Here is a 12,232-nt window from a genome sequence, read left to right on the forward strand (position 1 = left end):
GATATATGTTTAAACCCACTGGGTGCAGAGCAGAGACACCCAGCTTAAGATCTTTAACTCGTCTCAGCAACTAGAATGGTCGATCCCTGCCGACTCCGTGACTCAAGCTGGTGCTTTATTAAAGAAAAACAGAAGCTGTGCTTAAATGCCCATATGAAGCAAAGACCGGCGTAGTCTCTGCTGAAAAATCGGTTTAGTTATATCAAATAATCACTTTCAGGTCTAAAATATAAGCATGTGCAACCTGTAACTGTACTCTTTGGGCTCATTTTGTCACGCTGTGAATCAATAACAGAAATATTACCAGGTACCTGCCATATTCTGGCACATTCCTCATCAACCTTTGAAAGGGTTAAATTACGCAATCCTCAACATCTGCTTAGGGTTTTTATTGCTAAAATGTACCAGTATTACATCTAAGGTAAAAAGCTATTTTAGGAAAAAAAAAAAGAGACAGTGTTGAACAAGTTAAAGGGTTAAAAGGCCATATTACTGAAATGGAAGTTTCTAGTAGATGTTGAATTTCTGGACCAACACGATGAATCATTCAGGACAGCAGTGGGTGGTGATGTTTAGATAAAATCCTCTGTCTTGGTGTATGTACGTTTATATTGCAATATCAGTAAAAGCCATAATGTAAAATCAAATGTCTTTTGTCTGATCCAGTGAATTTAATACCTGACAATTCAAGAAATATTATCTTATTAAATCACATCGCAATTACATGCAATTAAAATTTAGATATAAACAACAAAGAACAATGGTTGAGTTGCATGTGGCTAAAATGTATAATGTAAGAGGAAAATAATAACCGCATTCTCCAAAATGTGAACATAGTTCAAGTTTTGTATTTGTAAGGAATGTATTAGACTGTGTTTGTACTGCTGCACTCAATATCATCAGCCTTTATGTTGTTTGTGTTCACAAAGTAGCAGTGACATTAATCACATCGTAAATTTTCTTTGTACTAAATCTAGAGAACTTTGCTTTAAAGAAATGTTTGTTGATTTAAAACCAGCCCACTCCAGTTTAATATGTTACCATATCATCACTTGATATATCCCATAATGTGTGATCAGGTCTCTAAATCACAGAAAATAATTTGTTTATGTGGATGATTTATGCATACAGATGGATTCAGTTGACCAGCCTCACTAGCACAATGATTTGCAACTTTGGCCACAATGGCCATACAGCCTACACCCAGGATTATTCAAAGTTATATGAAGGTATAAACAACTCACTGTGGTCTTGGTCAGTACATTTATAATTTGTGGGTTTACATAATAAGTCATGTATGATATTGTGTATATGGGGTGCAGTGATATTTCATCTAACTTTGAGGAAATGCTAAATAAAATACTTTTCTCAAGACAAAATATGCAATAGAGGTTTCATAAAGTAAAAACTGGCTGTGGAGGTTTCATTAAACGTATAAGTCATGGGCTGGCATGACAAATCATTTAGGATGATGTGTATTATGTATAGTGATATTTAATCTGATTAAATAAGTATGGTTCCATAAGAGAAATTGCTGTGATGTCTAAAATATAATAAAGGCCCAATTTGCCATCAAGCAGGAAAAACATTTTGAACTTTACTCCTCCAGAAATTTACTTCACAATAGGCTGATGCAGTTTTAATGTCCTCTAGTCAATCAGTGGAAAGTGATGCAGAAACTGGAGAGTTTAAATTGACTGGAACGATGATGCGTCTTTATGATAAATATGACATGCGTCCACCACCATCAGCTTCATCTGTTTCTTGCATTTAGCCCGACACGGCTCTGCTCTGTCCAGCTGCTCGGACCGATTCTTAACAGTGCCGTGAAAATCCATCATACCGTCTATGAACATTTATTGCTCCAATTCAGCTTCCCAGACACTGAAGTATGAAAATAGTGGCTCAGAGACAGGGGCCTGGTACCTGACCCTGAAACTGACTCACTGTTACAATTTTCTTTTTTTCCTCTTCCTTCTTTAAATGACGGTTTGACGCCAACTGAAGTCTGCGAGTAAAGACAGAAAAGTGGGTGGGTGGGGTGGAGGGGGGGGCTGCTATTTGCCATGCTGCAACAATTAATTAGGAGTCACTCAAATTACCTGAGTGGTTCAAAGACAGTCAACCGAGAAGCTCCCACAAAGAAAGAGTACAGACCACCCAGGTCCCTCAGAGAGCTGCTGCTGTTTGTGTAAATCACTATGAAAATAAAAGCAAATAAAATTTGTATTGTTTCAACTAAAGCAACATACACACGCAGATTAAAAAAAAGGGGTTTCAGATCATTTCAACAATCATACAAGTAATTTCTGAGCACCGTTACGGACAAAATGTTTGAACAAAGTCGTATGTTTGAGGCCTTGTACAAACTACCTTTCCTTTCCTTGTGGAGCCCTTTAAAATAACAATGGCAGTGGCATCCAATCCCCCAGCGTTTGCAGCCATGTAGGCCGGGTTATGACACGGCTTGACAGGCAGTAGTTCGACATCCTGTGCTTCGACGTGGCTGATTTATTTAATATTGTAACCCATTTCACAGAAATCTCTACAGCAACAAACAGCCTGAGCTGGTGAGAACAGACGAGGAGATGTTGATGGTGAAAGCTGAGGAGTCTGTGGTCAGGTTGTTTTTATTGTCTTTCTGAATCTGCCTGGTGGGGAGCCTGACTTTGTCCAGACTGATACGGTTTCTGCGGTGTTTCCTGTACCCTGACGAGGTAGACTACAACAACTATCAACCAGTGTGGGACTTTGAGAGTCGATATTGTATTGCCGTACTGTATATATAATGTAAATATTTGTGGTTTGGTTCTTAAACAGAAAGTAACTTACAACCCTAACTGTTGTTCCAGGAGTTATTTTATGATAATGTATCCTTTTCCTGTGTCGTGCCATTCCCTCACCTCTAGTCCAGCACTTTCCTACATTTCCCAGAGTGAACTGGGACACATACACAAAACAGAGGTTGTTATTTACTGTGCTTTGTTTATGCGATGACTGCGGTAGAGGTTTTATTCATCTTGAGAAAGACACTGAAGAGATGTTTTTTTCCTGTTATGTAGCCAGATGTTTGGAAGGAAAGAATTGGATTTCACAAGATGCTGATTAAACATCTCCAAAGATAGAAAATGTGGATCTGAACCGAAATAAATAAGTCCATAATAATAAGAAAAGGTCCATTTATACCTTTCGACCACTCGGCCTACAGTACATTATTATAAAGAATACATCAATCTGACAGCTGTAGTTAAGTGGGTCTGCCCATTCAAACGTCTCGGTGCAGAGCAAAATAGGTAATAGATGAATTAACTACCTATTTGAACTTCTGGCAAATTATTTTTGACATTGTGGTATAACAACTCACTAAAGCGCAGGATCTACTGGTACTTCTATTACCACTGATTTTAACATAGAAAATGTGCTATTTGGCTGCTTTAGAAAGAGAAACTCCCCCACTTCTGACTCATCTTAGACAAAGATAATGAACTCAACGCCATTAGGATATCATCACTGACATCTAAAAATAATGGAAAATCATCTCAACTGGTATTGTAATCCAACATATGACAATTAAGCTCCTGTGACTAAGACAAAAGTTATAATTTCCCTATGAAAGGGGTGTGTTGGGATGTCTGTCTATTAAAAGGACAGTGGCATTAGCTGAGAAGCTGAAGTGTGGTAGTAGATGAAGCACTGGGGAGCTGAGAGTGAATGATGTCCTGCCGGTCATTCAAACACTCTAAGATTGGCATCTCCAAAGGCTTTAGGAGCAGCAGAAACACACTAAGGTCAGACTAAACAAAGCCCTGTCCACCCCAACCCCTCTGGGGACTACAAAGGCCAAAGCTGCTTCTCTCAATCCGCTCTGAATCCAGACCAGCGCTCAGAGCAGGCGGCAGGTAAACCACTTAAAGGGTTCAGATGATACGGTAACGCGAATAATCAGTGTCGTATATTCTTCGAGCCAGTGATGAACACCCCATCACTTCAAAGATGTACTTATCTGTCAGGACAACGCTCAATTACAAAACACTATACACAGGCCATTATAGTAATGGAGGCAGAAAAAGGATGGTGGGTTAGAATAACAAAAGGAAATGGACCAGATAGAAAAACACCAAATAAATTTTTGTCAGGCCAGAAGATCAACACCAGAGGTGATCATCTTGCCGATTCTTCTTTCCTGACTCTGTTTTTAGAAAACAGACATTACTCAATTAAGTCCTTTTAGGATCACTGACGGGCCACGGAAGGATTTGGAGAAAAAACATGGTCTCACTTACAGTTTGAACGATGTCCTCAATTATGGTTGAAATTATTAGGTCATTAGTCAACAGAGACTTAGATCTTCCATCATTTTGTCAATTATTCTACATGGTAATTGTTCTATGACTCTTTAAACCCACTTTAAACTGTTATTGAAGTAAGGGTGTTGTAAGTTGAAGATTTTACACTAATTTCTACCATTTAACAATAAACTGGACAGAAAATGATCAACATCATGGTAATAAGCTTTTGTTCTAGAGTCTAGATCATCCATATAACCTGTCAGTGTGTCAGTGATTAGAGTACCCAAAAGCCCAGTTAATTAAGACCCGACTTTTATTTAGGCACAGCTTTTGTTCAGCTTTTGTTGTTTGTGCCTCTTTTTGTTAATTGAAAAAGGGTCTGTGGAAAAAAAAAAGTCAGGTGAAAGGTGTCAAAAAAAGAAACTACAACTTTTTCTACCAGTACCAAAACTCTTATCTTATTGGCAATGGTATCAAAAATGTGCTCGATGGAGTGCATCTCATACAAGAAGTAATTTAATATTTCTAAAGTATGAAAAACATAATTATTGTCTAGAAAAGGAGCCAAAGAGGTATCAGTTAATCACAATTAAATAGAGGGAAGAAATATGCCAGTGGAGATAAAGGGGCTGGTTTTGATCTATGGTACAGGATGCAAGAGTGAACACAGAAGAGGACTCAACTACAGTCGCCATCTAAAGTCTACATACATTTTCTTTAAACAAGCTCAGATTTTAGATCAACTGACCCCGGACTACTGGTATTCAAGGGTCAAGCCTTTTCCTCTCACAATATTTGTACAGTTCAGCCTGCTAGTGATTGTGTATACTGTATATCTAAATTTTGAGGAGCATGTGTGCCACTGATGGTTCAGATCAGCAGAGCTAAAACAAACTACAACATGTGGAATCATCCCATGTAAAGAACTGTGGCACCAGACTCATCCAGACGAGCCTGAATGGCAAGCTCTGTGAGAATCCAGCCTGCCGCTTGAATTCCTTCCAGTATTTGTGAGACGGCTTAATAACTGTAGAATTAAACTAATTACAAACACAAAGTTAATGGCGGCAGAGCTGATACGTGCCAAGCTCAGGAAACCCTGAGAGTCTGGACCTTGGCCTATCTCCCGATTCCAAAAACATGCTAACAAAATAACTAGATTAAATTGAGGTAGATTGAATAATTTATGTACACAAGTCTCATTTTATTAACTCTGTTTTGTTTGTGGATGCAGTAGGTTACGGTACACTGCTGAGCCAACGTGAAATCAGCAAGAAAAAAAAGCGGAGATATGGTTCTGGTCTTTAACTGACACTAAAACCAAACACAAGTCTGCAGTGCAGCTGATTAAGATGCATTTTTCCAGGAAAAAGAGAAAGAGGAAGAATTTCTGTTGCCATGGCTGCAGCCATTAAACACTTTCGATTCCTCCTGGTATGTGTGGATTCAAGGGCAAAGCCGTAATGAGCAGTGGCATTAATGATACTGCAAGATGTGCTCCTGCCACAGCCCGGATTACTGCAGTTAACTGGGTTTGTAATGGGGTAGTTTTTCAGGCACGTGTTTGAAAAGAGCCGGCGAGGAGCAGGATTCAATCATATCTGAGTGCATTACTGGAAGGCAGAGGAGAGGATGTGCAGTCATTACTGCTCGTTACTGCCGTCGTTATAGCGAGATCAGGTCAGGCAAGATGGAAGAGAGCTTCACCTTTCATTCCTGACGATTTTAAAAACACAAATATGAAGTCTCAGGTTGAGAGTTACACATTTCCCTCGTGCCTTAATGCATGAAGCATCTCATTATGTGCAGACTAATTAAACAGGGATTTCAACAACACTCTTTGCAGTAACAATTATATCCATTACCAGTGATTTGATAGTGTGGAGTGAGCAACAGCGGAATGATAATAACAGTAATACTGTCACAGCCATTGTGCATCCTCCCCCAACTCCCACTTTGTTTGTGAAACGCAACGGCATGAGGGTGACTGGCCTTTGATTCTGGGAATCAGTAAATCAGTCTGCAGCCTACAATGAGACATCTCATTTGAGGCATTTGTGTACTTTGGGTTTATTGGTCCCAAAATGCCCCCTATCCATCTCTGACCAACACAGCATTTTTTTTTTACTAGGGAATACACTGTTAGGAAGTTTATAGAAGAGCACTTAAGTTCACAGACGGGTTTACTGCTGGCTCCGTGCGCTTGGTGTGAAATAACAAACATTTCTCTTAAAAACTCTTTCACTGCTCAATAGAAAGTGCGTGGTTAATGGAATCCAAATAGCAGTGGAGACACAAAGATTCATATCTACTACACATAACTTTTTCTTCTTTGCCATCAACACATACTTCAGTGCAGTGTCATTCTTGGTTAATGTGATAATTATGGTGTGAAATGCAGCATGCAACAAAACAATGTGCTCCCCAAGGCTGAATAATATATTTAAAGAAAAACTGGAACAAAAAATTCTAGCAGGATTATATAAAAACGGTAAGAGCTCATAAATATACAGATTGTAAAAAGATGTCACTCCGCTGATCAGATGTTTGCCATTTGCACTGATCCTGCTGAGTTCTGGACTCTGATCTGATTTTTTTTTCTTCTTTTCAGCAATTTAAATGGGTCTGGTCTTGTACTTATTGACGGCTGTTTCCCAGGATCGAAGCCAGCCGAGCTGATCGTAGCATTTTAGGCAGGATTAAGAAATGGGGACACCATTTCCATGTGCCAAAGAAATGGCAGGAAGCATGGCCGATCAGGTCGTTTTGAGTCGACCTAGACTAGAGGCAGGAGAGCCCTTCAATATATTTCATGACAAACCCAGAGTTAACTGCTCCTATAGCAACAGCTACTGCAGCTGTTGACAGACGGGGCAGATACACAAGGCACTACTGACTGATCGGGGCAAAATTAACTGTTCCAGGAGAAAACTGCTAATATGCCCATAAACGTCTGACTAAAGTGAAAACAAAATGACACTGATCGTCAGGCTACTTTTTAATGCCACCTCTGGCTTCTCCAGTGGTTGTGTTTGACACTGTGGCAGAGCGCCAGGAAGATTTAAGAGCTGACAGCTCCATGTGATTGGCTCATTTGACCCAGAATAATTTGAAGTTGCTATAAATCACTATAAATATTTTCCTATAGTCGCCTGCCAACTAAATCATTCAAAAGCAGTTTCTGAAAATCCCAACCAGACTGACATAATACTACTCACAACACTACACCAGTCCACCAGGCAGAGGTCAAAAGCTTGTTTCATTTTTCAAAGACAAGAACTTCACCTTGGTTTCCTGCAGCTCTAGCATTTCTCTGCTCTTTCTTGACTGGCATTACTATGATTTAGTCTAATCCAAATAATCCCTGAAGGTGAAGCACCGCTCCAAGAAAAGCACTTGGATGGTGCCAGAGCAGAATCATGCTGTTTATCATTCCTCGGTAAACATGTCTCTGCATTACAAGCATTTTTAACCAACACCCTTATTTTCTGGGTGCTTTACACCTTCTGCCATTTAAATAAGACATTTAGCTTATCAGCACATACTTTGGTTTTATGTGGATGGTTACGGTTAATGACATAATTTGAGGTGTGGGATCCTGAGAGTTATATTTAGACAGAGGGATGAATCTGCTCTGTAGCCAGTCAAAAAAAATCAAATTTAATTAGGAACCAATGGCACAAACAGATCATGGAGAAGATGTACTGACATTTTCAAGAGAATTATAATACATTGTAGGACATGTCATGCTGCTGCGAGTTCCGCTTCTGAGGAGGAAACTGAGCGTACTGCACTTTGGCTTATCACGAAAGAGAAGAACTGTCCTCCAATGACAAAGAGCGGAAAACTGACGAAGCTGAGAGAGAAAACAGATTCTTCTTCTCAGTATCCAGAAAGAAACGCTTCACCTACTTTATGTTCAGCCGTTCATGCTGCTTTGTTTCAAGCCGCTTGGCTGACTCTGGGTCTGGCCTGCTGATTGCAGTGATAGACATGGAGGAATCTGGCGCAGGCTGCCAGAAACCACAGAAGAAAAAGGAGAGGACCCTCAGTCTGCCGTCGGTCTGTGCCGGTAGGGTGAGGTAAACACAAGTCGTCCCTCCTTGGTATGCAAGGCTTATGTTGGCCCAGAGAGGAGCTGTGACTGAGAGGAGGTGCCAGTCTGTGGTCTGCTCAGCAGAAAACACAATTATTTTTAATGAATGCAAGAAAAAAAAACACAGAAGAAAACAAATAGCTGGCATTAGCCGTGCAGTCTGCAGCACACGAGCGTTACTGTTATGCAATCAAACCCAAACCAGCACAGACAAGCAGAAGAGTTCAGCCTTTTAAATTTAGACATGCATTTACTGTAAGGTTACTGTAAAGAGGAGGAGGTCTGAACTGCGCTGTAGCTGCCTCTCACCACTAACAGAAGCCGGTGTACCACTCGCTTGGCTCGTGATAATATGCACGATTAAAAGCCTCTTATGAAAAGTACGGACTGACCCAACTTCAGTAGCACGTCCACACTAAGCCAGACTAATGTGAATCTTTGTCTCTCAACTTTCCACATAAAACCACTGTTTTTCACACCTGAGGCATGAGCTTCCTGAACATTATGTCCAGAGTAAATCAAATCTGAAAACTTGTCTTTAACAGGGATGAGGAAAACAGAGGAGCTGGAAAACAATGACCCGAAGCTGCTCAGGGGCTGCGTAAAGAAACCCTATTTTGCAGGTAACTTTCACTGAGATTTTACATAAATGTTAATTGATCTGATTTCCAGACAGTTTTCGGATCAGAAAAAAAGGATTTGATTGGATCGCTGTTAAAACGTTTATGACCTGAGATTGTTCAGATGTCAGACACCAGGAGCTAAACATATTTGAATGTGAAGAACTACTGGTTCAGAGAAGAAACTGGGTGACAATCATCATCATATTCAATCTGCTTCTGTTCATACTGATCACATGTTGCATGTGATGCACAGGTTTGTTGTAGCTGAGTTTTAGCCACTTTTCCTATGTTGTCCAATGTGGAGGGAGCTCATAAAAATAAAAACCTGAGAAAAGGTAGTTCAGATAAGTGTCATTTGAATTTGTTCAAGTGTGTCACCATGATTCAAAATATAAAGTACAAATAGTCTAAGTAATTTCTGTAACAGGAGACAGGAGAAGTCATTTATTAACCATGTTTAAAATACTGGCATTTTAGAAAGCCTGTTTGTCTTACTGTTTTTCCATCCTCAATTTTGGCAGAGACAAATTTAAGACAAGTTTGAAATTTGTTTGTTTTTCCAATTCACCAAAAATCCTTTCTGATATGTAAAAGACATTAGGATTGATAAATTAGAAGCTGGATGTAATGTAGTTATTGGCTAAACATTTCTCCTCTCAAACAAGTAGAAGAGTAGAAATAAAGTGAAATGCACAGATGTGTTTAAGTGCAAGTTTTTTTGTTTTTTTAAGCGGGACTTTGTTGTAGTTTCCTAAATGCACACATAGATCATATCTAAATTACACAGCCTGAAGACAACTCCCTCTTTTTTTTAGGAAACCAGTCATCTGAATAAGCACTTAAGCTTTGTACAGTTTGATGAATTATCATTTGCAGAGGTTGAATTACCTCAAAATGTCCAGTGTTTGATTTACTCTATTGAAGACTGGCAGGAGAAATACAGCTGTGCTAAAGTTACTGGTGTTGACTGCAATGAAAACTATATTGTGTAACTTATGTAGCCTGAAGGTGAAAGTTAGAGAGGCATCAGAACATTATCAGCTGGTACCTATCCAAGGTTTTCAATGGGTTAAAATGACTTCATTACGCTCATGTATCTACAGACAGGCCGTATATTGTACTTGGTTTTTTCAAGAGGCTGCAGTGAAGCAAGGGAGATTCAAAGTTCTGTGTAAGAAAAAGAAAAAACAGAGCCAAAGTGGTGACACTACATCTCGTAACTTTACAAGTGATAACGACTGAAATCAAAATGTTGAGGAAGAGTTCATTCAGTCAAAAGGTCAAAAGACAGTCACGACTACTGTAAAATGTATTTCATATAGTGAAACCCTGAACGTGTCCATGACTGTCCAAAGGAATTCAGAATTCAATAAGCAGCAGCGCTACTGATTTTCTTTGGACAAAGAGCCAGAGGTTTTAGAAAGTGGAGACCTTCTGCTGAATTAGGGAAAGTATCATCAGATGTTTCACTGGATAGTTTAGTCATCTTTTTCTTAACATCACCAGAAAAGAACCAGAATATTTAAATTAGCACGATGCAAAACAGCGTGGCTGCCAGCCTGCCACCACGTCAGAGTTGCACAATAATGTCACAGCCCTGATAGATATCATGTCAGGTCAGTGTGCTAGTAACGGAAGGCTTGTTAGCTCATCTGAGAGTCTGAAACCTCCTCCTTTCACATCTTTCCAATGTCAGAACTGCAGGGGCTGCGTCCAAAAATTTCTGTTTCTAGTTCAATCGAAGCCGACAGTCGATCTAGCACGCTCACTTTACGTGATTGGCCAGGTGCGAGGGACTGAGAGAGAAGGCAGGGTTTGAACTTCAAGTTCTTTTCTTCATTCCCAGTACAACTACCTCCACTGGTTTCATGAGAACAACAGGCTCAGATTTGACTGACTTCATCCTGCCTTTGAGTGTAGCCATTCTGAACAGCAACAAACATTAATGACCTTCAATTTGTGGTTTCATGACCTAGTTAGTTCAAACTAAACCGCTACAATGCAAAGGATCAACAATATATTTAAAAAAAAAAAGTCATTTCAAATGCACCCCATCACAAAAAATGTTAAACTGTTGCTCTTACAGCATGACACTTCTTTAGATGCAGGAATGTCAGACATCACAGAAAATAAGGAGGATTTTCTTTCATTCTGTTACAGAGAAGGAAAAAAAGAAATTCAAGCATTGAAATTGCAGTTTTCCCTCTTTATAAAACAGGCTCACGTTGAGCTTTCATGTGAATCTGCATGCATAATGGGGCAGAGAGCCTTCCACCGTAGTATAGCTGGTTTGCACAGCGGAGTGTAGAAAAAGAAGAAAACACATAAAAGCCTATTCAGGATCAAGGATTCCCCCGAGTACACCAATATCTCTAATAGTAATCTATTAAAAATCACAAAAAAACGACTTTGAAAAATAGGCTTCCAAGTGGAGCCATTATTTTGTTACCTCTGGCAGACAGCGAGGCACCTGGGAAATCTGAGCTGACGTTAAGGGGGAGCAGCAGTCCAGCAGAAAAACTATATCACTTTCTTAAGCTAATTAGCCCTGTATATTACCAATCAAAAGAACCTCACTCTGAAACACAATGGCCGGCCAAGAAATATATTTGTCTTCCATTTGTGAAAGACTGGCAGTGGAAAGACTCCAGGACTGAATATTATTCACCCAAGACATTCCAGGGGATAAAATGTTGCATTAAAGTGGGATCTAAGCGTCTGATTTTTGTCACTGCTGCCGCTGTTATTCCCAAACAAACGCATGAGAACTTTGCTGAAACCACATCTCACCATTTCAAATCCAATCAGTCAGACAGTTAACATCAAAAACTGAAATGAACTTATAACATCACCACTGGAGTTCAACTTTCTTTTCTTTTTTTATTGTGATATTAATGACTAACTCACTGCTGTTTGCCTAGAAATCTAGATTGTGCCTGTTGACCTCACTTTACTATACTACCAAAAGGAGACAAATAATGCCTGACAGTATTTTTCCTTCTAAATGTTCTGTTTTTCATGAGTTTAATTTATTGTGTCGGAGCTAAACCTTCCAACAGAGTTCAATAGGACACATGCTGATAAAGTGTGGGCAATATAATTATCAGTTTCAGCCATCTCACTTTATTGTTTGTATTATTCACTTTACTTTGTATATTTCTGACAGCAGATGTCACAATATCCCCATGTACAAAGGGGCGTAGAATTAGGTGGTTGACGTTTTC

This window comes from Trachurus japonicus, chromosome 8 (assembly GCF_045865225.1).
Source record: "Trachurus japonicus isolate A0001 chromosome 8, Traja_1.0".
In the NCBI taxonomy this organism is placed as follows: Eukaryota; Metazoa; Chordata; class Actinopteri; order Carangiformes; family Carangidae; genus Trachurus; species Trachurus japonicus.